Source organism: Rhinolophus sinicus, chromosome 4, assembly GCF_057876585.1.
Source record: "Rhinolophus sinicus isolate RSI-liver-muscle chromosome 4, RSI-T2T, whole genome shotgun sequence".
Classification (NCBI taxonomy): domain Eukaryota; kingdom Metazoa; phylum Chordata; class Mammalia; order Chiroptera; family Rhinolophidae; genus Rhinolophus; species Rhinolophus sinicus.
The window spans coordinates 76162090-76186505 of NC_142504.1; the positions used below are offsets into that span (position 1 = coordinate 76162090).

At 39.7% G+C, this 24416-nt stretch overlaps 1 protein-coding gene and 1 pseudogene across 8 annotated transcripts in view; both read left to right on the forward strand.

Moving 5' to 3' along the window:
- The window catches only part of GREB1L (GREB1 like retinoic acid receptor coactivator), a 257946-nt gene that overhangs the window by 63055 nt on the left and 170475 nt on the right, over positions 1 to 24416 (forward strand). Inside the window, exon 1 of one of the 8 annotated variants that reach the window (XM_074340247.2) lies at positions 12207 to 12314. The exons of the other annotated variants lie outside the window; for them this stretch is intronic. The gene's annotated coding sequence lies outside the window, so the exon portion shown is untranslated. Of the gene's footprint in view, positions 1 to 12206; positions 12315 to 24416 lie in introns of those variants that run through there. 8 annotated transcript variants of the gene reach the window in all.
- Positions 20279 to 21184, forward strand: LOC109452325 (small ribosomal subunit protein uS2 pseudogene; annotated as a pseudogene).

Here is a 24416-nt window from a genome sequence, read left to right on the forward strand (position 1 = left end):
GACCCGGTCTTTCTTTTAATAGTATGTTGTTTAATCTCCACATATTTGTGGTTTTTCCTGCTTCCTTTTTGCAGTTGATATCCAATTTCAAAGCCTTGTGACCAAAGAATATGCTTGGTATGATTTCAATCTTCTTAAATTTGCCGAGGCTGGTTTTATGTACCAACGTATGATGCATCCTTGAGAATGTTCCATGTACACTAGAAAAAAAATGTATAGTCTGATGTTCTAGGATGAAGTGCTCTATAAGTTTCAATTATGTCCATTTCATCTAATGTGTCATTTAGGGATGCTATTTCTTTATTTATTTTATGTTTGGATGATCTATCCATAGCTGTCAATGATGTATTTAGGTCCCCTAATATAATTTGGTCAATTTCTCCCTTTAGTTCTGTTTGTAGTTGCTTGGTATATTTCAGTGCTCCCTGATTGGAGACATAAATATTGATGACTATTATGTCTTCTTGTTGTATAGTCTCCTTTATCATTATGAAATGTCCATCTTTGTCTCTTGTTACCTTTTTTAGCCATCTGATATCATTACGGCTACACCTGATTTTCTCTGGATACCATTTGCTTGGAGTGTCAATTTCTACCCTTTCACTTTGAGTCTATATTTTTCCTTATAGCTGAGATGTGTCTCTTGGAGACAGCATATGGTTGGGTTTTGTTTTTTGATCCAATCTGCTACTCTGTGCCTTTTTATTGGTGAGTTCAGTCCATTTACATTTAGAGTGATTATTGATATGTGAGGATTTCCTATCATTCTATCTTTGGTTTTCTGGTAAGACTGTGTCTCCATTGTTTCTTTGCCTTTTTGTTGTTGTCTATTATTTCTGTGTGGTGGTATTCTATGATTTCTCCCTCTGTTTCTTGTTTTATTACAGTATATATTTTAGTTCTGGATTTTTTGTTTTTTGAGTGGTTACCATTAAGTGTATGTAAAAGAAAGTTTGATATTTAGAGTATTCTATTTTCTTCAGCATGCTTACTTTCTCCATTCCCATATTCCAGTGCAGGCCTTTACTCTCGCTCCTTTTATGTTTTAGTTGTCACAAATTATCCCTATTTATTCTGGTTGAATAGCCTCCTTCAGTATTTCTTGTAGTACAGGTCGGGTGTTAGAAAATTCCTTCAGCTTCTGTATGTCTGGAAAGGTCTTTATTCCTCCTTCGTATCTAAAGGATATCTTTGCTAGATATGTTATTCTTGGTTCATAATTTCTCTGTCTTTCAATAGTTTGAATATTTGAGTCCACTCCCTCCTGGCTTGTAGAGTTTCTGCTGAAAAATCTGATGATAACCTAATGGGCTTTCCTTTGTAGGTTACCTTCTTCTTTTCCCTGGCTGCCTTGAGGATTCTTTCTTTGTCGTTAATTTTTGACGTCTTCCATACAATGTGCCTTGGAGAAGGCCTGTTGGGATTGAAGTAATTCGATGTTCTATTTGCTTCATGGATTCGAGGATCCAGTTCTTTCCACAAGTTTGGGAAGTTCTCATCGACTATTTGTTTGAATATGCTCTCTGTTTCCTTCTCTCTTTCTTCTCCTTCTGGTATGCCCATTATTCTTATATTGCTTTTTCTGATGGAGTCAGAAAATTCTTGTAGAGTTCTTTCATTTCTTTTAAGTCTCAAGTCTCTTTCTTCTTCCATCCATGTCATTTCCAGATTTCTATCTTCGATGTCTCTGATTCTTTCCTCCATCTGGTCAACTCTACTACCTAAGCTGCCTATTTCATTCTTCAATTCTTTTATTGAGTTCTTAATCTCCAGAAATTCTATTTGGTTCTTTTTTAAAAATTTCAATCTCTTTGGTAAATGTTCATTTTGTTCTTTGATTGTGTTTCTGAGTTCATTAAACTGCCTGTCTGTGTTTTCTTGCATCTCGTTGAGTTTTTTCAGAACTGCAATCTTGAATTCTCTGTCATTTAAGTCACATATTTCCATGTCTTTAAGTTCATTTTCTAGAGACTTTTCATTTTCTTTCTGAGCTGTCTTGTTACCTTGGTTATTCATAGCAATTAATGATTTATTATTTCTCTTCCTAGACATCTACAGGAGTGGGTTCTGCAACAGGTTGATAGAAAGGTTTTGTTTTCCAGTAGGTGTTGGTAGAATGTTTTATTTTCTCTCCAATTGCAGCCTTTTATTCTCTCTCACACTGTAGTGTTATATTTTCTCTGCACTATTCTGGCTTCTCACACAATGGGGGGATTCCCTGGGAGACGGGCTTCTCCTCTGTTAACAGTTCGCCTGGGTCATAGGGCGCCACATCCGTGTGGGGATGTGAAGAGCTTTTGAAGTTCCACAGCTCTTCCTGCACCAGATTCAGAGCCTGTATGTTACAGCAGTTCTGTTTACTCCTGCAGGGATCCACCCAGATAGGTGGGGCCAGGGGTGGGGTGAGTTGTGAGAGGTGGCCCAGAGCAATGGCAGCAACCACCAGCACAGCCGGTCCTGCTTCCACAGCTCCCTCCCCTTTGCTGGAACTAGTTGGGCTGCGAATTTGTGTCTGCGGTCCACAGTTCTCAGAACAGCAAATATTCTGTTCTTTTGATCTGATATTGCTACTGTTCCGCTTCTAGCACCGGGCAGGTGGGGGCGGGGTGAGCTCTGGGAGGGTAGGGAAGGGGCGGCTAGTCTCAGTGCCTAAGGCTTCCGTTTTCTGCTCGGCAATGAGGACTTAAACCACTGTTTTCAGCCTTCTTCCCTCAGTGTTTGCTCCGAGGTCTCTGCCGTGAGCGTTGGGTTCAGCCACGGTATATGCTGTCCCCTCAGAGCCCTAGCAGTTGAAGTTCTTCCCTTTCCCGCAGCCCCGTCTCTGCACTTCTCCCTTCCCTGCTCCCCTTCTTGCGCAATTCGCCCACCTTTAGATGATTTCAGTAGTGCGCCTCTTCGTTTTGCCTGTCTGCTGTGCAGGGAGTCCTTTGTGGAGTTATAGTTGTTCAATTTGTTGTAAATTCCAGGGGAGATTTACAGAGGTTCACCTCACACCACCATTTTTATGAGTAGGGCCTGTGTTTAATTCAGTATGCTGTGTTGCTGGCATTTGATATTTGGAAAAGAAAACGTAAATGTTCTTGCAGATTGTCATAGAATCATTTAGTGTAACAGATAATTTAACATTTATTTCATTGATTCTTAAAGGAATTTTGACCTCCCTTATGTATCTAAATGTGTTGTTGGAGTGAGGGTGACAACAGGGTGTTTTGTTTGCTTTGTAGAACTTAATAGGAGGAAGCACATCCTTGGCTTTACTTGAGGTGCTGGTATCCTGGAAGGGAAGCCTGCACAGCACCCTTCCAGAGGCTTTCCTTTGACACAGAATGTTTTAGTTCCTAGCCGATTCCCCTGAGAGCCCACTACCCCTTTTAGCAAATGATATCCGTGATGTCTAATTGGAAAGAAAAAAAAAGTCTTCTTTTTTTAATCTGTTAAATGAGGAAACATTAATCTTGAATACTTATATAGCAATCCAATCACTAAATCTTTAAAATGACCAATTCTAATTTGCTACATTAATCTATTAAGACCATTGAAACATATCCATAATTTAATTTTTGGCCTGCTTTTGCATGGTGTGGCCACTGGTGGCATAGAAGCTGGGAGGGTCTGGGAGTTTACTAAAGGGAGGAGAACAGAGAAGGAAAAGATAAGAGGAGGAAACTGGCAGAGGAGAGGCTGAGAGGATGGATGCCCTGGAGGCCATAAACTTTTGACAGCATTTACCACTTGACTCTGGCATATTAAAGAGAACATTGATGGCCTTTTACTTTCTTCCCTTTTCTTTTTCTTTTAACCCTCTCTCCTCCATATATGGGTAGAAATAAATTGAAACTAAGGAAAAGCAGACTAAGATCTAGGATGCACAGTCTTTCTGGGAGGGGGAGGTGGAAGACTGGAAGAAACATACCCAAAGGATGTCTTAAATAATGAATTGTAGTATTATGCTCTTTGGAAGGAGGTGGGGGTTTTGTATTCAGAGGGGTTTAATTGTCACTTTCAATCTAGTTGCCAAGCCTTTTGAATGCAAATGTTCTTGAAGTCTCTTGTCTCTACCTGGATACCTTTAAGGTAAAACTTGAAGTGTGTATACTCTATATTATATTCTCATTCCCTGGGTGCAGTTACTGTCATCTATTAGACTTACACAGAAACTACTAAATAATCCCCCAGAATTAAACTAAAAGTAGAAAAAGAAGTTCCCAAATGGGAAATTATTGTTTTGGGGGAGTTTTTTTGTTCTGAAATTTATTGGAAATAAATTCTTAGAAGGACTAAACTTTTAATGAACCATAAATATAACATTTTCTAGGGACTTTCAAATTGGTTTTGAAATTCTCACTAAAGAATAGGTTAGCTGTTAATGATTTTCTCTCTTCACTTACTGATTCGAAGGTGTGATGTTAGTTTTACCCTGTAGGCTGTTACTTTGCTTCTTTGCACTTCAAAAAGATCTAAGATCACTGATTATGACTTTGCCACTTCCTGTCCTATTGTCCTTACAAAGGGGTTCTGTGGGTTTAGACCTTACTATAAAGAAATTAGCCCAAGTAAAAATTCTTGATATTTTCATGTCTATTACAGTCAACACTTTTGCTTTTCATTTTAACCTATTTATTAATTGTATAATTTTGTAGGGTAATACTAAGATTTCAGAGTTTGTCTTCTGAGAGCTGAAATGCCTTTTGCCTCCCTTTTCTTTCATGAATTGTTGAATCTGTGTAGTTGAGTAAGAGTCAATCAACCCGGAGCCCAGACTGTATAGGGGAACAAACCTTCAAAAAGTGTTTACATTTCTATGAAATTCTGTTGACCTACAGCTCCCCACCCCAAAGGCATTATTAACACCTTGCCCCTCATAGAATTTACTCTTCTTTTGATGTTGCAGTACTGACAGACCTTTCCTGCAGTTGTCATGACTCTTTGGAGATATCATCTGTGAGTCACTATTGTGTTCAGGCTTGAGCTAGCAAACCAGTGCATCTGGTACTGAATTAGTGGAGTGTTTCACATCTTCATTAGCTAAGGCCATATTATTGTTTTCCTGATTGTGGTCATTCTCTGCTGCAAGTAATTGTCAGTCATATGGTTTTTGCTGGAGGAATACTTGAGCTAAGTTGGTAGGAGCGTCAAACAAACAAATCAAAGACAATATTTCAGTTTTGGGTTGTATGATGACTCCTTAACATTGTCCTGTTTTTTCAACACTTCAGTATGTCAGGCACAGTAGCCTACAGAGTAAATTTAAAGAGAGTCTCCATCTCTCTTGAGTGTATTTTTCTAGTAATATTTTTCATTTGGATTTAATAAAAACGCTATCTGACCTCTCTGTAGAACTCCAGATACACACGTAGAGTTGTCGGCTTTATATGTCCATTTGAATGTCTAATAGGCATCTCAAATACACTGTGTACATCTCAAATACACTGTGTACAAAATGCAACTCTTGATTCCCCCAGATAACCGCTCCACCTACCTCATACCTGTTTGTTGATTTTTTTTTTCCATTTAGTCCCCCTTTCAGTTAATGACAATACCTAGTTGCTTAGATAAAAAACCTAGGAGTTTTTTTTTCTTTCCCTGACCATATTTCCCATTCAATCTGTCAGCATGCCTATCTCCAGAAGTCCCCAATCTGTCCATTTCTTCCCACATCCACTTTCCACTGTGTTCCTCCAGCCACCGTCTTCTCCAACTTGAATGACTGCAATGGTCTCCTCCCTCCTACAGTCTCTTCTCCATTCAGAGCCAGAGTGATCCTTTAAGCAGCGATCAGATCCTCTCCGTCTCAAAACCTCATGGCAACTTCCATCACTCTTGAAACAAAAATCCAAATTCCTTGCCCTACAAGGCCCTGTATGGTCTGGTATCTGGCTAGCTCTGCTGTCTTATCTCCTATCATTTTCCTCTCACTTACTGACCGTCTTACTTTCCTCAAGCATCCCCAGCTCGTTCCTCCTCAGGGCTTTTACCTTAGCTCTTCTCTGTCCTGAAATGCTCACGCTCCAGAGCTTCATGTGGTTGACTTCTTCCTGTTGTTCAAGGCTTACCTAAAATGTCAACTTCCCTGAGTGTCTCATCTGAATTATGTCCATCCCTCCCCACACACCCCCGTCACTCTTCGTTCCATTACCTATTTTATTTTATTCCTAGCAAAGGTCACTATCTCTATAAAGTTCTTGTTTATTTACCTATTTATTTCAGTTCACCATCTCTGTTAGAATGTAAGCTCAATGAAAGCAGGGACCCCATCTGTCTCGGGACTCTTTGTTGATGTATCCCCAGTTCCTGTAGCACTGTCTGGTATGTGCAGTAGGTGCTCACTAAATGTCTATGGTTGAATTAGTGAATAAGAATATTTAGCCCATGAAGAATATAAACCACTAAATCAATACGGATTATGTTTTCATGAGAACATTTCTGCCAAATTTTCATGACAATTAAGTAGTCCAAAGGCAAGAGACCTTTCTCTTCTGGTTATTCCATTAATTTGTGACAAGGCAGAAGACTGACAGTGTAGTCAGTTAGCTTTTGCTCTTGCAGGATCTGTGCATATAAACTGGTCATCATTTATCAGTTGTGCACATCTTTTATTTGCAACTTGTTGTGATGTTATACGCTTGAACAGCAGTACAAAGTGTACTCCTTGCAGATAAGGGTCTGAAATTGTAGGGACTCGTTATAATGAGAACAGCTTGCACTGAACAAGCAGTAACCATGCATATGTCTCTCTCAAGAAAGAAAACATCAAATTCCAGACTGAGTGTAGTAAACAACAGTTAATTGAACTATAAAGATTCTGAATATATAATGACTTTGCAGGAATTGACGAATATATAGATAATGAATACTTACATATTGATTTTGTGACTGATAAATCTAGGCAAATCAATTATAATGAATTGGATGTATGCCTATGATTAAGACAGAAAAGAGGAGAAAACTCAAAGATCTTTTTTTCCCTTGCTGTGGTTTGGTAATAAATGTTCCTAGACCACAGGCCATAAACTTACCAAAATTAAAAGCTATAAAGATGTTTTGTTTTTGTTTTTTGTTTTGTTTCTAAAGCCACATCAGAATTCTTCTTAGCCTCTTCCTTCCAGTATTACATTGTGTTATTTTCTTTCATTTGATGGATAATGTTTTCCTTTCCACTTTCTTAGGAAAAGTAGCAGCCTTCAAAGTTAAGGGCGTTTCTCACTGACTTTCTTGATAATTTTCCCAGTCCTCAACTGTCTGTATTCTACTGTATGGTAGTAATTTCTCCCTTAGGAGTTTTGGGCACCTTTTCTTCCACCTATTCCACTGGCAAGCCCCCAAATATTGCCTTCTGCAATATTCTATAAGAGAAGCTTTAGTTAATGGATTTGTAATAGATATATACAATGTCAGAGGGGCAATAGATTGGAGGAGGGGGTTATCACTTTGTGAGGGATGAAATGTCTATTACATTGTTTTGTACACCTGAAACTATCTATCTATCTATCTATCTATCTATCTATCTATCTATCTATCTATCTATCTTCTGATATATATATCTCAGTACACTAATCCTTTGACCAATCCCCTGTTGGGAAGAACCACCACCTTCACCTGTAGCCACGTGTCCAGAGTTGGTATATTTGTGGTTGACCTTCAGGTCTGGCAGAATTAAGGTTCACAATTTCTGTGTTATTTGAGTATAATTTTCCTTTTAATTGGGATTTGATTTTTGGTCTGGATGAAATCCTTTTTTTAAAATCAGAGTGGAAGTCCTAATACTCAGATTTTAATCAATATAGAATAACAGTTTAAAAGTGATTCTTTCTCATTAGATCATGGATAAATTGATCATGAATTGGCATCCTGAACATTTCCAAATACCACCAGTTCAGGGAGAGTGATCACCAGTTGTTAAGGATGTCTTCCTTTCGCCTCTTCTGATCTCCTCTTCACCCCTCTCTACCCTCCCTCTGTCTACCCTGGAGGCTGCCTGTGTCAGGAGCTCCTGTGCCCTCTGACTTCCGCCAATGGCAGAGTCCCAGCAGGAGATCCAAGAGAGGTCAGGCTAATTATTCTCTTGGCTCCCTCCTTGTGGGTTTGCCTTGGGCTGCCTGTGCCCCTGGACCTAAGGTCATGGTGCTTCACCGTAAGACTTTCTCTTTTTGGGTTCCTGTAATCAATTCTTCCTCTCATCACTTTTCCCCTGGGAGTGGTAACAATGCTGCTGCTACCGATTCCACAGCATAGCAATACCGTTGTCGTTCCCATACACTGTGTCCATGTCTTTACAAACAGTCCCTTTCAAATAAGTCGCCACAATTTATCCTAATTTGAATGTATCGTCTGTTTCCTATTGGGATCCTGTCTGACACAGATGTTATAATTTCTTGGATTTTGGATACTCTCAACTAATTTTGACAAAGTATAGATATAACCCGGGTAGACAATGGAGCAGGCACAAAACAAAGGAAAAAGTTATTGGCTTTTGGGGGATCTGTCATGTGAGATAGATAAGCTTCTCCTTTACCTTCTTCAGTATTCAATCAACATTTATTGGATAGCTACTGTAAACTTGACATGGTGTATGGGTCCCTGGCAAATACAAACGGGAGCACTATTTGGTCCCTGCCATTATATATCTTTATTTCGACTGTGTATTTACAGAACATTCTAGGTGTTCAGGTAATTATAATTCACAGTCCCTCCCTCCCAGCCTCACACATGTGCCAGCATTAAACAATGGGTTAATTAAGAGTATCAGCACCACCACCGCCATCGTCCTCAGGCCACAGGAAGCTGATTGTGAGCTCATGAAGAGCAGGGGCTTTGCCTTACCCATCTTTAGAGTGCTTTGCTGGAGCCCTCAGGAGACTTTCACCCTGTGATTTGTTTTGTTGGGTCATACCACTAGTTTTGTAAACCTCTCTAATGCCCAGTTTGTGAACCTCTGTCACCGTTCTTTGTGGCCCTGGACTGAGTAGGGAGGTGTCAGCCTGACTGCTGTGTCCCTCCAGCCCATGAAGCTGTAGACCCTCGGTAGTTCTCAGTAGTCTCCTGCCTTGAGAGCTTACTAAGGAAGCAGAAAATCGCCAGTCTGTCTGGTTGTGCCTGGTGCTTGGTCCTGGCCTGTTCTGTTCTTAGTTCACAGCTCCTGGTTCTGTACAGTGACCTCTGTGATTCTCAAGCGTGACTGTTTCCTGAGCCCATAATAGGACTTCTTTTGTGCTTTCATCCTTCTGGATGGGAATCTTGCAGAGTGTCAAGGAACTCCTTCTGGGCAGATGGAAGGGTTCAGTTGAGCACAAATCTTCTTTTCTTTATTAGCCTTGGGTAAAACATACTCAGTGGGTGTACTTCAGGAGAAGGGGCTTATGGCTAAATAGATTTGGGCAGTTGTCTTTAAAAAGTTTCTTCACTATAGGACATCACTTAGGACTGGTGGCTACATTTGGAGAAAACCTGCTTGGCATAGTTGAGTTGTATCCACTAGAACCCCAGGCTGTAGTAACTTTTCCCTACATCACTTAGTGCCTGCGAACCCTGAAGAGCTGTTTACGTCTTTAAGACACAGAATTAGGCAGGTCAAGAAAGATGTGACACTGCCTGCCTGCGCTAGGGGGAGGAATGGGTGTGAGTGACCCTGTCCGCTTAGAATGCCTCCTGGTTACCTTTAACATCGTCATGATGAGCTTTTGGCAGCCCTACGCTTCATGCTTCTAATGGGAGACATCATCAATCTACACAACAGGCACAACAGCCAAAATTCTCCATGATATGTTCAGGCGGTGAGGCTGGGACATCGTGCCTTCCGATAACCCTGTCTGAGGGTTCCAAGTGCCATGCGAGCAGCCAGAGGAAAATTCACTGCACCTTACTGAAAGGCTCAGACTTGTTATTTAAAGTTGTAATACACTGCGCAAAGGTTTACTTACTCTCTGGCCTCCTTTTCTCATCCTGTCTCCTGTTCCAACTATATGTCAGCTCCTGCTCCAAGTGCCTCTGAACTCTTTTTTTTTTTCCCTTGACTATCTTGCTCCTTTTCTGGATGTGAGCAAAATATAATCGATAGCTGAATGATTTCATCTAAACCAGAATCTGGGAATGTCTGCAGCATTTTGGTTGTCACAACTGGGAGAATGCTACTGGCAACAGTGGGTAGAGGATAGGGACGCTGCTGAATATCCTACAATGCCCGGGACAGCCTCCTCCCCCAAGCCCAAATGAAGACTTATCCAGCCCAAAATGTCAATAGTTCTAAGATTGAAAAACCTAACATAGACCCTAATCTGTCAAACAGAACTTTCTGTGATGATGGAAATGTTCTATACAGTACTCATTACTGTACATGGCTATTGAGCATTTGACATGTGGCCAGTGTAACTGTGGAACTGAATTCTTAATTTAATTTTAAGTGAAATAGCTGCACCATAGTTAGAGGCTACAATATAGACAATGTAAATCTAGGCCATACGTCCCCTGTCCCTTGGCTGACAAATGACAGACAGAAAAGGCTAGCACCTGAGGGGGAGGGTCAGCGAGGGAACTTAGAGGAAGCTGCAGGGGGGTGGGGGGTGCGTTCACTGAAGGCAGTGCTGGTCTCCTGTGGAGAAAACAGAAGGTTTAGAGAGGCTCCATCATCTAGAAGTTTATATGAGGCCCAGAAACCCATGTGGTGCCTTGTGTTGGAGAGGAAACCCCATGTTTGTTTCAGACCAGACAAAGAGTTGGATAAATTGTCCCGGAGGAAGAAGAAGCTTAAGTAGAAAACTAAGTTAGGATATGGAGAGAAGAGTTGACGTGGATAAAGTAGAGTGATTGGGAAAGTAGATAAGTGTGGAAGGGGAAGAAGGTGTAAGATGGGAGGAAGGCTGGAGGAAGAACGTGGCCAAGACACGTAAAAGACATATTTCATGGAAGAAAATTAGTTGTCTCCTCCTCCTTTTTCTCCTCTTTCCCTCTATTTAGTTTCATTGATTTTTTTTCCTCTGCACTCATGTGTATCCGTCAGGGTCCATGATGTGCTCAAATTGGGATGTTTTGAGGAGTTCATGCAGTGACTATTTCCAAAGGTGTAGAGAGGAGGGTGCGCAGCACAGGGGGTGCAGTACCTCAGGACTGGTGACAGTGGGGTGTGCTTACTAACCGCAGGCCCAAGGTCCGGGGACGGCGGGGGTGGGGGCACAAGTGGAGCCCTGCACTGTGCAGGACCCAGGACAGGGCTGCCCGGCAGGAGCTGTAACCTCCAGTGGAGGATTCAGGCATCCACAGGCCATCTGTCTGGTAGAAAAGTCCTCTGACTTCACTCTCCCACTCCTGTCAGTCTCCCTCCCTCCAGGTACTCCTACATTTGAAGCCCTTGGAAAAGAATTCAAAGAAGCCAATTAGCAATGCCCGCGTTAGTTATCATTGACTTCTCTCACAAGAGCAAAATAAACAAAACAAAGTCCTTGGCAGATACTTTGGAGGTGTTCTGAGAACTGTGTTTTTATAACAGAGTGGGACAATACAAATATTTAATAGTTTCATGGAACTTTGTTTATTCTGAGTAGGTCAGAACAAGTCATCCTAATGTTTTAAACTGTCATGAACAGGCAAGACTGGCCTGTTTTTGCAGATAGGTACTCCTCTTTGCAAATGAGCATATTTCTACAAATGAGCCATTGGAGATAATCCTTGGCAAAATAATAAATTGTGCCCAGAGTGGCACCCACCCACCTGCCTGCTAAATATTTCTTTCCCTCCTCCAGGCACATGGGCTGCTCAACATGGGAACTTTATTCTAAAGACTTTATGCTGAGCTAAATGCATCCTAATCCCCAAAGAGGGCTCAGCTGACAACACGTTAAGATGTTAAGCATGCAGAGCCATATGCATTTCCCCTGGCCCCTTTCAATGGGAGAGAAGATTTCAGTAGCCAAAGGAAGACATCTCTGTTAGAGTTTTAGTGACTGTGAAAGAAAAATGGGAGTCCGGCATGTAATTGCCGAGCCAAAGTGTCTACTCTGCCAGCTTCAGAGCTGTTTTGGGGGCTTTACATATATTGCACATTATGATAACAACAACAAGAAAAATATATTTTATTCAGTACCAACTAACTGCCAATAACTGTGCTATAAGCTGACTCATGTGACCTTACTTAGTCCACAAGAGAACACAGCAAGGTAAGTGGTATTATCAACAATGTGCAGATGACGAGCCTCTGAGAAGGCTGTGCTCACACAAGGCTGTCCAGGTAATAAAAGGAGTGCGAATCCACAGACACAGAATCTCCTCTCTTTACCCCAATGATGTAAGGTAGCTACCATCGATGACCCAAGACAACAGAGCATGTAAGTCATTTGCTTTCAGTTTGTAGTTTTCTAATGTAATTATATAACAGATTGATTGTGCCAACCAAAAGTGACAAAGTGTCTGCATTGTAAATAATTTCTCCTCCCTTTTATCTTTCCACTAAAACTCAAAAAAAAAAAAAAAAAAAAAAGTCCTCCAAACTTGGATCCAAACCACATTTCTTAGAATTCTCTGAAATACTTGGCTTAGGTTTATGTTTTCTCCCAAAGCCAAATTACTCTGTTATTGCCCCATCTTTTTGGAGAGTGAAAAAATAGCAATGGCTTCTTTGATTTCTCTCTTTTCTCACTACACACAGATGGGCTTTTTCTCATAAATAAAAATTTTAATTTTTTAAGTAAACAAAACAACCATTTACTAATCTCTTGCTCATCCTGGTATGGGCAATTCCCCCCCCCCCCCCCCCCCCCCCGCCCCACTGGCTAAAGCAGAAACATCAAGGGAATTTCTGTAGGAGGGATTACTTGCTACCCAGGAATTGTTTATTTTGCCTGTTTGCTTGCTCTTCCTGCATCTGCTATCAGTGATTTTTTACCAAGGCAGCTTAGTTATTGTGGTTCAAACTCCAAGTTGCTATGATAAAGGTGTTTCTACTCCCTGCCACACTTTCTTTATAACACTTGCTCTTTACACAACCCATTCTTAGAATCTCAAAGGTGACGGGGGTTTAGAACGATTGAAACGATCCTGTTGGCTTTGTGAAAGCTTGGACACACACACACTTGGAAAACCAGTAAACTTCTGGAGGCCAAAAATGATGAATTATTCTTCCATGGGCCCTCAGTACCTGGTACAAAGTCTGCTTGATACAGTGTGCATTTGGTAAGTGTTAAACAGAGGCAATACCAGCTGGATCAAGACGTCAGCAGGAACACCAAAACAAAAATGCCAAGCCTGCTGAGGCCAGCGCACCCAATTTGTGAAATGGGGAAAAACCTAGTATAGATTTATGACTGCTTAGTATTCTCTAATTTCCTGTTTCACGGTTTGTATTCTGTGACAATTTTAGATTGGGGTTGAAAATAGATCAGGGCCAAACTTTAAAGGGCCAGATAGTAAATATTTTAGGTGTTGTAGGCCAGCCATATATAGTCTCTGTGGCAACTACTCAAGTCGACCATTATGGTCTGAAAGCAGATGTACACGATATGGAAATGAGTGAGCGTGGCTGTCTTCCAAATGAAACTTTATTTACAGAAACAGGCTGCAGCCTGGATTTGGCCCAAGGGCCATGGGTTTCCCATGATTTTAGGGATTGAAATTTAATGAACTTTTAAAACATATCAAAAGAATGGTTTGTGGATGTTAACTAGACTTATTGTGGTGACCATTTTGCAATATGTACAAATATTGAGTCATTATATTATACACCTGAAGCTAGCATAAGGTTGTGTGTCAGTTGTACCTCAATTAAAAAAGAAAACTGAGTCAGTGTCCTATCTTGAAACAAAATGACTATATGTAAAAGTCTTTAAATATACTCCTAGATATGGCCTCTGTAACCATTAATGTAAGTCAATGGATTTGGCATGTGGGTAGAGAGGTAGGGGTTACATTCATTGAGATCTTCCGTTAATCTAACCATTAGTTTAAGATGTTGGTTATTAAGAGTTTATACCCTTTGGCCCAATAATTTTTCTTCTTGGAATATATCATAAGAAGTCATAAGTAATGAAGGCAAATACTTATGTATGGATGTTTAACATATGTTATTTTAAATAAAAATTTAGGAACCATTTACAATGTTTAACGTCAGAAGGATGGTTAGGCATATTATGATATATCCACATTTAAAAATGTATCCATTACCAGCCTCCCACCACAACATTTTTGGAATCTAGGACTCTACTGAGGACAAATGGAGGCTCACAGAACATACCTAATTATTTAAAAGTTGTAAATGAAACTACCAAACTATTAGAGTATGTTTCATCCTCCTACTTTGACAAATACAACCTTCTAAATGACTAAGATGGCCAAGTTTGAATTTAGAATTCTCAGACTGGAATTCCATGCTGGAATGTGGTGGCATGGGGAGATCTTCTCCTCCCAGCTCTGTTTCAGTGCCACACCAAGAGGAGCTTCACACATACTTGTGAGGATACCACACCCTCACATCCAAAGTCCACCCACACTCTCGGACCAACCGGCCATCCTTGGGCCTGGAGTGTGCAGTGCTGTACAGTCAGCCCTCAGGGCCAGCTGTGGGAAAGAGGTCTAAGCAGGGCCATTTGGTCATGGGATTTCAGGATTCCCTGTACCTCAGGAATGGTCTAGAATGATGGTACAGATTCGGTGTGGATACAGCCTCCTTTCCCTGTGGACCTCTCCTCTCATGGTGAGGGGTGTAGCAAGAGGTGGGCCAAAGCAAAGCTGCTGTAAAATTCTGGGTCCCTGCCAAGGATCCTGCGTCTGGTTTAAGGGCAGTATTGCCCATTAGAATGTCTAGTAACAGGTTTTAAACATAAGAAACATAAGAAATGTTTTATTGGGATTTTATGTGAAAGAGGTTTAATAGTAAATATGCAGATTGATCTCAATTATGTGAAGAAAGTATATACAAAAAGAACTGGAAGAGAAAAAGCAGAACTAGAAGGAAACATGCCAAAATGGTAAATGTAATTGTCTCTGAGTGCTGAGATTAGAGTGACCTATTTTAAAGTACTTGAACTTTTTCTCACCATATTTCCCACAATGAATGTGTATTACATTGATAATTAGGAGAAAAATAACATAAGACACCTAAAATTTTGACTAAGAGTGTTAATAAACATGCATAGTACTACAATAATTGGTTTCCTTTATCATAGTTTTCAGGAGGCTGGAAAAGGTTAATTTTTACTCTCCTTTAGATTTTTAAAATAGCATTTATTGCCTTTCTTATGATGAAAGTCTTAACAAAGGATGTCTTAAAAATGTGTGGAGAAAGGCAGTGTGGAACAATGAGGGCAGATTTCTTTGGATGTCATCTTGACTGTTTACTAGCTGTGTGACATTGGGGCAATCTTTCAACTTCTCTGAACCAAAAGTTTGTTTTTTGGAAAATGGGGATAATGATAGCTACCTAATAAGATGCTTGTAAGGGTGGCCATTTAGCTCAGTTGGTTAGAGCGCTTGCTCTTAACAACAGGGTTGCCGGTTCGATTCCCACATGGGCCAGTGAGCTGTGCCCTCCACAACTAGTTGAAGACAACGACTTAAGCTGAGCTGGTGCTGAGCTGCCAGTGGGGAAGCCGGATGGCTCAGTTGGTTAGAGTGTGTGCTCTTAACAATAAGGTTGCCGGTTCGATTCCCGCATGGGATGGTGGGCTGTTTCCCCTGCAACTAAGATTGAAAACGGTGACTGGACTTGGAGCTGAGCTGCGCCCTCCACAACTAGATTGAAGGACAATGACTTCACTTGGAGCTGATGGGTCCTGGAAAAAACACACTGTCACCCAATGAAATTAAAAAACTAAAAATAAATAGGGCGTGCAGTAGGCCCTCAGTGTTACTTTCCTATCTCTACCAGTCCCTGCCCCATTCTATGACTTGTGAGCCAGGAGTAGAACAGGTAGAAGTGCTCTGTCTCTTGGAATGTTCAGAATGTTTGCACATTAATGGAAAATATAACATGTAAAGCATATAATTATATGATCAGCAGAGAACAGTATTCAAACAAAATCTAAGTGCAAAGAGTGAAACAAGGGTGGATGTATTTGTGGTTTGTGGACCACTGGCAATTCATTTTTTCTGAGTCTGGTGAGAGTTTCACCCAAATAAGTGATGTTTAAGCATGTGAGTTAAAATAAGTCAAACGAAAACATTAAAATAACTCAAACCAAAACATTAAAATAACTCAAACCAGAACTCCCCAGAGACTATAACTGGAGTTTCCATGATCTTGGAAGCATTTGTTATTTGGGTAGAAAGGCACATACTGTTAGACATATCTCTTCAAAATTCACTTAGAGGCTGGATGTAACTATTAATTTTACTGTAGAGTGAGTTCCCAGCTGCAGTCTGCTTATTGTGGTAAATCAGGGAAACATGTTTGTGATGAGCAAAAAGTAAATCTGCCACCTTTAGCTCTTGTGTTATTGAAGGCATCAGCAAAACTAGGGCATGAGCAATTTCCTTTTGTTCTAGTCTCTGTCCAAGTGATGGAAGAGAGCGATCTGGCTCAAATTATAGAAAACCAGAAAAGGTATAATATATGTTTAGAATAATCTTAAAATTACAGCTGAAATTTCTCTCCCAGATCTGTTTGTCTCTGCCAAATGTCAGTGACTCATTTAGATGGTGGCTGAAGAGATGAAGTCAGAATTATTGGGCAGAACACTGCATGCTTTTGTATTCTTGAGACTTTCAGAGTTTGCTGTCTCCCATGTTAACTGGCAGTAACAACCACCTCCTGCTACTGGGCTCTTATAAAAGACAGTAGGTAATGTTTCCCGGAGTTGTTTCAAGTTGTCAAAAAGAGAGTATCTATAGAAATACAAAGGTAAACTGCCATTATTGTTACCATTACTTATTACTATGACTTTCTGAAAAATTGATCTTGTTATTACTGTTTGTGAGTAACTGGATGCAAATGTGTTGAGATAGGCACCTTCATTCCTAATACATTTTAAAAATTCCCCTACCCCAAGTTATATAGTATTTTAACATAATTGGACTCATTATACAATAGTTTTGTAATAGTAAAACAAATATCAGTTTATCAAGTGTTTTCCATGGGACTAAGAAGAATGATCTCCTACTTACATTCCTTACACTGATGTGAAAAGCTGTTGAGGGCCTGCACTATGGCTCTGGTGGTTGGAGCGCCGTCCTCCTAACTCCGAGGCAGCCGGTTTGATTCCCACATGGGCCAGTGAGCTGCGCCCTCTACAGCTAAGATTGTGAACAACAACTCTCCCTGGAGCTGTGCTGCTGAGCAGCCGGAGGTTTGCATGGGATGCCGTGAGCTGCAGTGAGCTGTCCCCGGCTACCGTGTGCGGCCATAAGTGGCTGGCCAGCAGAGCTGCCACCTCCAGCTGCTGTGAGCTGGCGACTGACTGCCTCAGCCCTGGGGTGGGGGGTGGGGCACAAGGCTCATAATACCAGCATGGGCCAGGGAGCTGTGTCCTACACAACTAGACTGAGAAACAATGGCTTGAACGGGAGGGAGGAGAGGTGTAAGAAGGGGGGGGGGAGAAAGAAAAGCTATTGAACTGATGTGGAGTCAGTTTTTCCTCTACTGTTTATATCTGGGTAACCTTGGTTAAGTCTCCAACCCCACTGATCTGTTACCTCACATAGAAAATGGGAATAAATCATGTCCCCCAGGATTGATGTAAGGGTTAAATGAGATGATACCTGTGAAAATAGCCATTTTAGAACTTAGTATGTAGTAAATATTCAACAAATGTCTAGAGATTCTAAATCTGTTTCATCAGGACACAGCTAAATGAGGAAGTTATGGCGAAAAAACAGTAATAGTGGACTAGTCCTTAAATTCAGATGAAGACCCCAGTTTCATAGAGTGTTTTATAGGGTTTTTTGCTTTTGTTTTTTTCCCCCAGATATAGACAGCATGCTGACCTTAAACCCTCTACCTTATCCTTTCTAGATTCTTTTAATTATATGCCTCTTAAAAAGTGGTCTAGAGTCTTCCAAATAATTAATGTGACCTTGACAAGACCCACATCATAATTGATCTCTACCTTCCAATAGCTAATATTTAGAAAACTCAAAATAATATAAATCTAATGAGTATGAAATTCAGATACTTTTTCTTGCATATTCTCTTCTTTGCCTTCATGAAGAGGGAGTAAGTGATAAGTAAACATGCCAATGTCAGAGACTTACTTCAAAAACAACTTGTGGGATATGTCAAATTCAGATTATAGTAATAACTCTTTTAACCTCGTAGGTGTAGCCAGGGCTCTCTTTTCCATGTATATAGAACATGCTCACCAAGTACCGACAGACAGCATGTTGATGGCTGGCCAATCAGACATTACTTCTTCCAGGAGCTAGTACTTGTTTGTTCCCAGTATGTATTTGCCAGTTGTTATTTAAAATGTACAGTTTAATAAGATATTACATAACCAATGAAATATAAGCTTTTAAAAAAAAGATGGTTACTTTTTCTGTGAAAACTAGGTTTTAAACAATTTGGAAAGACTTTATAAAGGTGAGTTGCCAAAAACAATTCCTGTTGAAATAGATGTGGTGAAATGACTATCAAAGATATTGTTAGGAAGAATCATAAAAATCTACAAGTATTCTGAACTCATATTGTTTCACACGTGTATTTAAATTCTTATTTCATTCTAAACAGACAGATACTAGAAATTATAGATAATGCATTATGGGTATAGTTCATCAAAGGAACCGCAAAACAGTTGACTCATACCCAAAGCAAAAACCCTTGTCCTTCATTCACAGATTAGCAAATGAATTCACATTTATATATTTCAAATTAAATGTATAAATGGATCTGTGTGTGTGTGTGTGTGTGTGTGTGTGTGTGTGTGTGTCCCTTTAATCAGTCAGGGTTCAATCAAGGAAACAGAGCCACTATGAATATGATAAGGAATTTATTTTAGGAATTAGAAATTACACAAATGTGGGAGGATCTAGGAAAATGAAGTTCTTAAAGGGAGTCAGAGGCTTCATGGAGTCCCTAACCAGTCATTCTGAAACCCTGGTATGGGTGCTAAGCATGGTGTTTCTAGAAGCAGCACCTCACCTCATGCCGAGGTCTGTAGGAAATCGCTGCCTCTGCGTAGCCACAGCCAACATCTGGGGGGCCGACCTGGAGTCACTTATGGCCAGCAGTCAGGATGAAAAGCTAAATGTGGACAAGGAGAGCAAGGACAAGTGGGGATCCACTTTGGCACCAGTGACAGTCTGTCATTGTTTCTAACTGCAGCACCGTTCCAAAGGTAATGGCTGTTTCCTCACTTCCACCTGCCAGATCTCACACCAACCTCCTCCATATCTGCTAACTCTAATCCAGAGCCACACACGGAAGAGGGTTCTGGGGAGCATATTTCCTCAGTTAACCAAGTTGGCAAGGCCACGCCTCCACACCCACTTTAACTGCTTCTTCAGTTAACCAACCAGTCATGGATTCCAGTCATGCCAAATTAAGAAGGATTCTGCTGTTATCAAGTGTACGTTTTACATTTAAGTATGTTGATAAATGATGTTAGGAAATTATGTCTTAAGGCCCTATAATCTTATCTTATATCTTCAGAATCAATAGATAAAAGTTGAATTATTAGATAATTTTAGAGTTGGGGTAATTTATAGGGTTTGATTTCTATTTTTAGTTACACCGAAAAACTAGTATTTTTTCCCCCTCTTCTCTTGAGAAGCCCACAATGGCAACTAGGAGAACAAGAAATAAATTTTTAAAACGCCAACTTTGACAAATCTAGAAGACAACTGAAACCTCAAACTATAATTCATGAGAAGGCACTGCCAAATACAGCGAAGGTAAAACTAGAGTGTGGGTAGATGCTTTAGAGAGGAAGATTCTATGGCTGCACATCTGAAGCAAAGCTGCAGAGCAGTTAAGTAGTGAGACAAATGAGCCCTTAGGGGCAAAACCAGTAATTCCTTGTGTGGCACAAATCAGTGGGTGTCCAAGCTGATGCAAGAGCTGGTTTGGCGTAAAGTAGAAACAAGGTAGTTGACGCTGAATAAGGAATGTCCAAGGTAACGTGTACAAAGCAGTCTGTGAGCGAAACAGAGTAAAGAAGAGAGTCAATATTTTGAACAGGGCTTTAACTACTGTTATCTTCTGATTGAAGACAAGTTAAAGCTCAAATTACTCACACATAAAACCGTGTGTCAAAGAGTAAATTCCTGCTGCGCAAAATATGGTCCTAGCCTTTCCTTGCTACCCAGAGAGGGACCAATACGGCGTTTTCTCTGTTCCCACGTAACTTAAAGGGAATCTTTCACAATGTCCAGAGCCCTTGATGTTCTACAAATGAAAGCGGAGGATGTCTTCAAATTTCTTGCAGTAGGAACCCACTTAAGTGGCATCAACCTTGATTTACAAATGGAACAGTACATCTATAAATGGAAAAATAATGGCATCTACATCATAAATCTGAAGAGAACCTGAGAGAAGCTTCTACCGGCAGCTCATACCATTGTTGCCATTGAAAACCCAGCTGATGTCAGTGTCATATTGTCCAGGAATACCGGCCAGCGAGCTGCGCTGAAGTTTGCTGCTGTCACTGGAGCCACTCCTATTGGTGGCTGCTACATTTCTGGGACCTTCACTAACCAGATCCAGGCAGCCATCTGGGAGCCGAGACTTCTGGTGGTTGCCGCTCCCAGGGCTGACCACCAGCCTCTCACAGAGGTGTCTTACGTTAACCTGCCAACCATTGCTCTGTGTAACACAGACTCTCCTCCGTGCTATGTGGACATTGCCATCCCTTGCAACAACAAGGGAGCTCATGCCATGGATCTGATGTGGTGGATGCTGGCCTGGGAAGTTCTGCTCATGTGTGGCACCATCTCCCGTGAGCACCCGTGGGAGGCCATGCCTGACCTCTACTCCTACAGAGACCCTGAAGAGATTGAATAGAAAGAGCAGGCCACTGCTGAAAAGGCTGTGACCAAGGAAGAATTTCAGGGTGAATGGACTGCTCCAGCTCCCGAGTTCACTACTGCTCAGCCTGAGGTCGCAGACTGGTTTGAAGGCATGCAGGTGCCTTCTGTGTCTACTCAGCCATTTCCTACTGATGAGTGGAGAGCTTAGCCTGCCACTGAGGACTGGTCTATGAATAATGATCAAAAAAGAAACTATATAGAATATGTACAAAGTTACAAGTATAAAAAGGGAGAAAAAGTATAGATGAAAAACACTGACAAGGAAAAAATATTGCCCCAGACGAACATATAGAAATTGTCACCAAATAACCTATATATTTAAAAGTGTGTATATTTAATATTGTAATCACTGCTAAAATAAATAAAATAAAACAAGTGCTTAAAGCAAAAATACAAGAGTTCGGGGAATACATGGTAAATCAGCAGAAGGACAAATATGGTAAAATTCAGAAAATAAGCAGAGGAGAAAAACAAAACTATTTTAGCAACAAAGGCCTTCCTGGAAGCAGCATACAAAACCAGACATTCTGAAAGCACAGTCAGGGACAGAAAGGAAGATTGAAAAGCAAAAGCAAAATGAAATAACAATGAAGAGTTTAGAAGAATTACAGGGAAAATGATACATATGGATGACAGGCAAAAGATATCTGATATCTGTATAACTACTGCCCCAAAAGAAGATTTTTTTATAAAGATGAAAAATAATATAAGATATATAAGAAACTTCATCAGAAATTAAAGAAATCTTTGATCAACAAATTGAAAACACTATATCCCAGCATTTAAAAAAATTAAAGCACAATGATCAACATAAAGACATATACTATGAAATTGAATTGATTTGAAAGATAAAAGCAGAAGGGTCAAGTCATCTGCAAAAGGGGAAAATCAGGCCATCCTGAGACTTCTGTAGAGCAGTAGTCAATTCTAATAGGTAGATGGTCTATATAGATATGCAAGGAGAAAATGTGTCTTCCTACCCCCAAATTTCATACTCAGGCAAACTATCATTTAACTTAAAGGTAATAGACAAAGATTTTTAAACATGTAAAAACTCAGGAATATAGCTCCTAAAAGTCATTTGTGAATATTGAATAAACTATCACAGGATCAACTGGAGGAGCATTTACCTATGAAAATAAGACTGAAATATTTGGGAACAAATAAATTTTAAAAACTTAACAGTGATGTAAATAAATGAGGGGAAATGGTGAAGGAATATTGTGATGATTGAAGAACTCTGATTTCTTTAATAGCCAATGGTAAAAAGATATCACTTAAATATAATTAAAGAATAGATGGATAAGTATAATTAAAACTATGAAGCTAAAATCTCAGAAAAATATTATAATGAAATAAAATCAGGTGGAAGGGTAAAGAGTGGGAAGAAAGAAAGGAATAGAAATATACTAAACTTGTCATTACTCACAGTCAGTAGATAGTGTATAAAGATATAGAAGATTAAACATAATTTATAAAGTTATGTTACCAAACACAAAAAAACTCTCAAAATTATCAAAAGAAACATACACGCATACAGAAAGCAAATACAACTAACATTGTAAAAGATTCTTTTTGAAAGAAAGAAGCAATAAAGTATAATGTAAAATATTAATATGATTTAAAGTAGAGATTAAATATATCGTGTAATTAACTCATTCAAGAACCATTTAAGTTCCTACTATGTGTCAGGCATTGCTCTAAATATTGACCCATTTAATCCTCATAACTATTCAGTAAAGGCACTGTTATTATCCACATTTTATAGATGAGAAAATAAAGCCACAGCAAAGAATAGTGACTTGCTTCCTAATCTCACAACTAGTAAATGAAGTAAATAGGATTTGCATTCAAATAGTCTAGCTCCAGTACTTGGGTTCTTTACTACACCATACAGCCCTGGGTACAGTTAAAGTAGCATTCCAAGAAACACTTATTGTCTTAAATGCATATATTAGTACACAAAATAGAATAAAAATGAGTGAATTGAACAACTAACTGAAGAAAACTAGATAGTAGAATACCAAAAAATGGAAGAAAGCATAAATCACAAAATAAGAAATGCTAACCAGGAAACAACCACACACAAAAGAGCTGGTTAAAATAATCCTAAGAGACAATATTGATCAACTATACAACTATACAAATAAATTTTAGAATATGAATGGAATAGATAATTCTATGGGCAAATGTAATGATCAAAACTGACGTTAGAAGACATATAGAATGTAAATTCACCAAACACAATAAATAAAATAGAGAAAATTGTTGCAGAGCTACTGTCAAAAAGGGCATCAATCCCGGATGTTTTCATGGGACAATTCTACTTAATGTCTAAGAAATAAAAATTTCAGTTCTATTTAAACTCTTTGAAAGAAGGAAAGCTTTAGAATTCTTTTTATGGTGCTATAATGAGAGTGATATCAAAACTCAGCAAAGATAGCACAAAATAGACAACTACAGATCATTCAAAAGCATTCTAAAAGAACGATATACTATTACTAAATGGGGCTTGTTCTAGGAATTCTGGAATTGTTCAAATAATTTCCTGAATTGATGAAAAACCATATGATTATCTCCATAGATATTGAAAGGGCACTTTGTATTTTCAACAATTGCCTTTGGTGAAAAACTCCTAAAAAATAGCAAGAGATGCATACTTCCTTTGCATGATACACAATGTATCCCGCCCCAAAGCAGCATCATGCTTAATGGAGAAATATTAGACGCATTCTGAATAAAGATGTTCACTATTACCAATTTGATTTAGCATTATTGTGAGCTACTAGACAATGCAGTTAGAAAAGAGAGAGAAAAAATTTAAAATATAGAAAAAGAGGTGACATTACTTTCCAGATGATGTGATTATCTACTTCATAAACTCATGAGAAGCAACTGAAAAGCTATTGTAAACAATAAGAGAATTCATAAAGTGGCTGGATATATAATCTAAATGTGAAAATAAGTAGTGTTTATATACACAAACAACTAACCAGATGACATATTAAAAGCAAAGATACCATTTAGATTAGCAAGAAAAGGGGGGGGACCCTGATATTTAACTTAAAGTGAAGTATGTCATGTTTGATCTAGATCATTGGTTCTCAACTGAGGTTGATTTTGCTCTACTGGAGACATCTGCGCATATCTAGAGAGGTGTTTTTTTTTAAAGATTTTATTGGGGAAGGGGAATAGGACTTTTTTATTGGGGAACAGTGTGTACTTCCAGGCCTTTTTTCCAAGTCAAGTTGTCGTTTCAATCTTAGTTGTGGAGGGTGCCATTCAGCTTCAAGTTGTTGTCCTTTCAGTCTTAGTTGTGGAGGGCGCAGCTCAGCTCCAGGTCCAGTTGCCATTGATAGTTGCAGGGGGCACAGCCCACCATCCCTTGCGGGAGTCGAACCAGCAACCCTGTGGTTGAGAGGACGCACTCCAACCAACTGAGCCATCTGGGAGCTCAGCGGCAGCTCAGCTTAAGG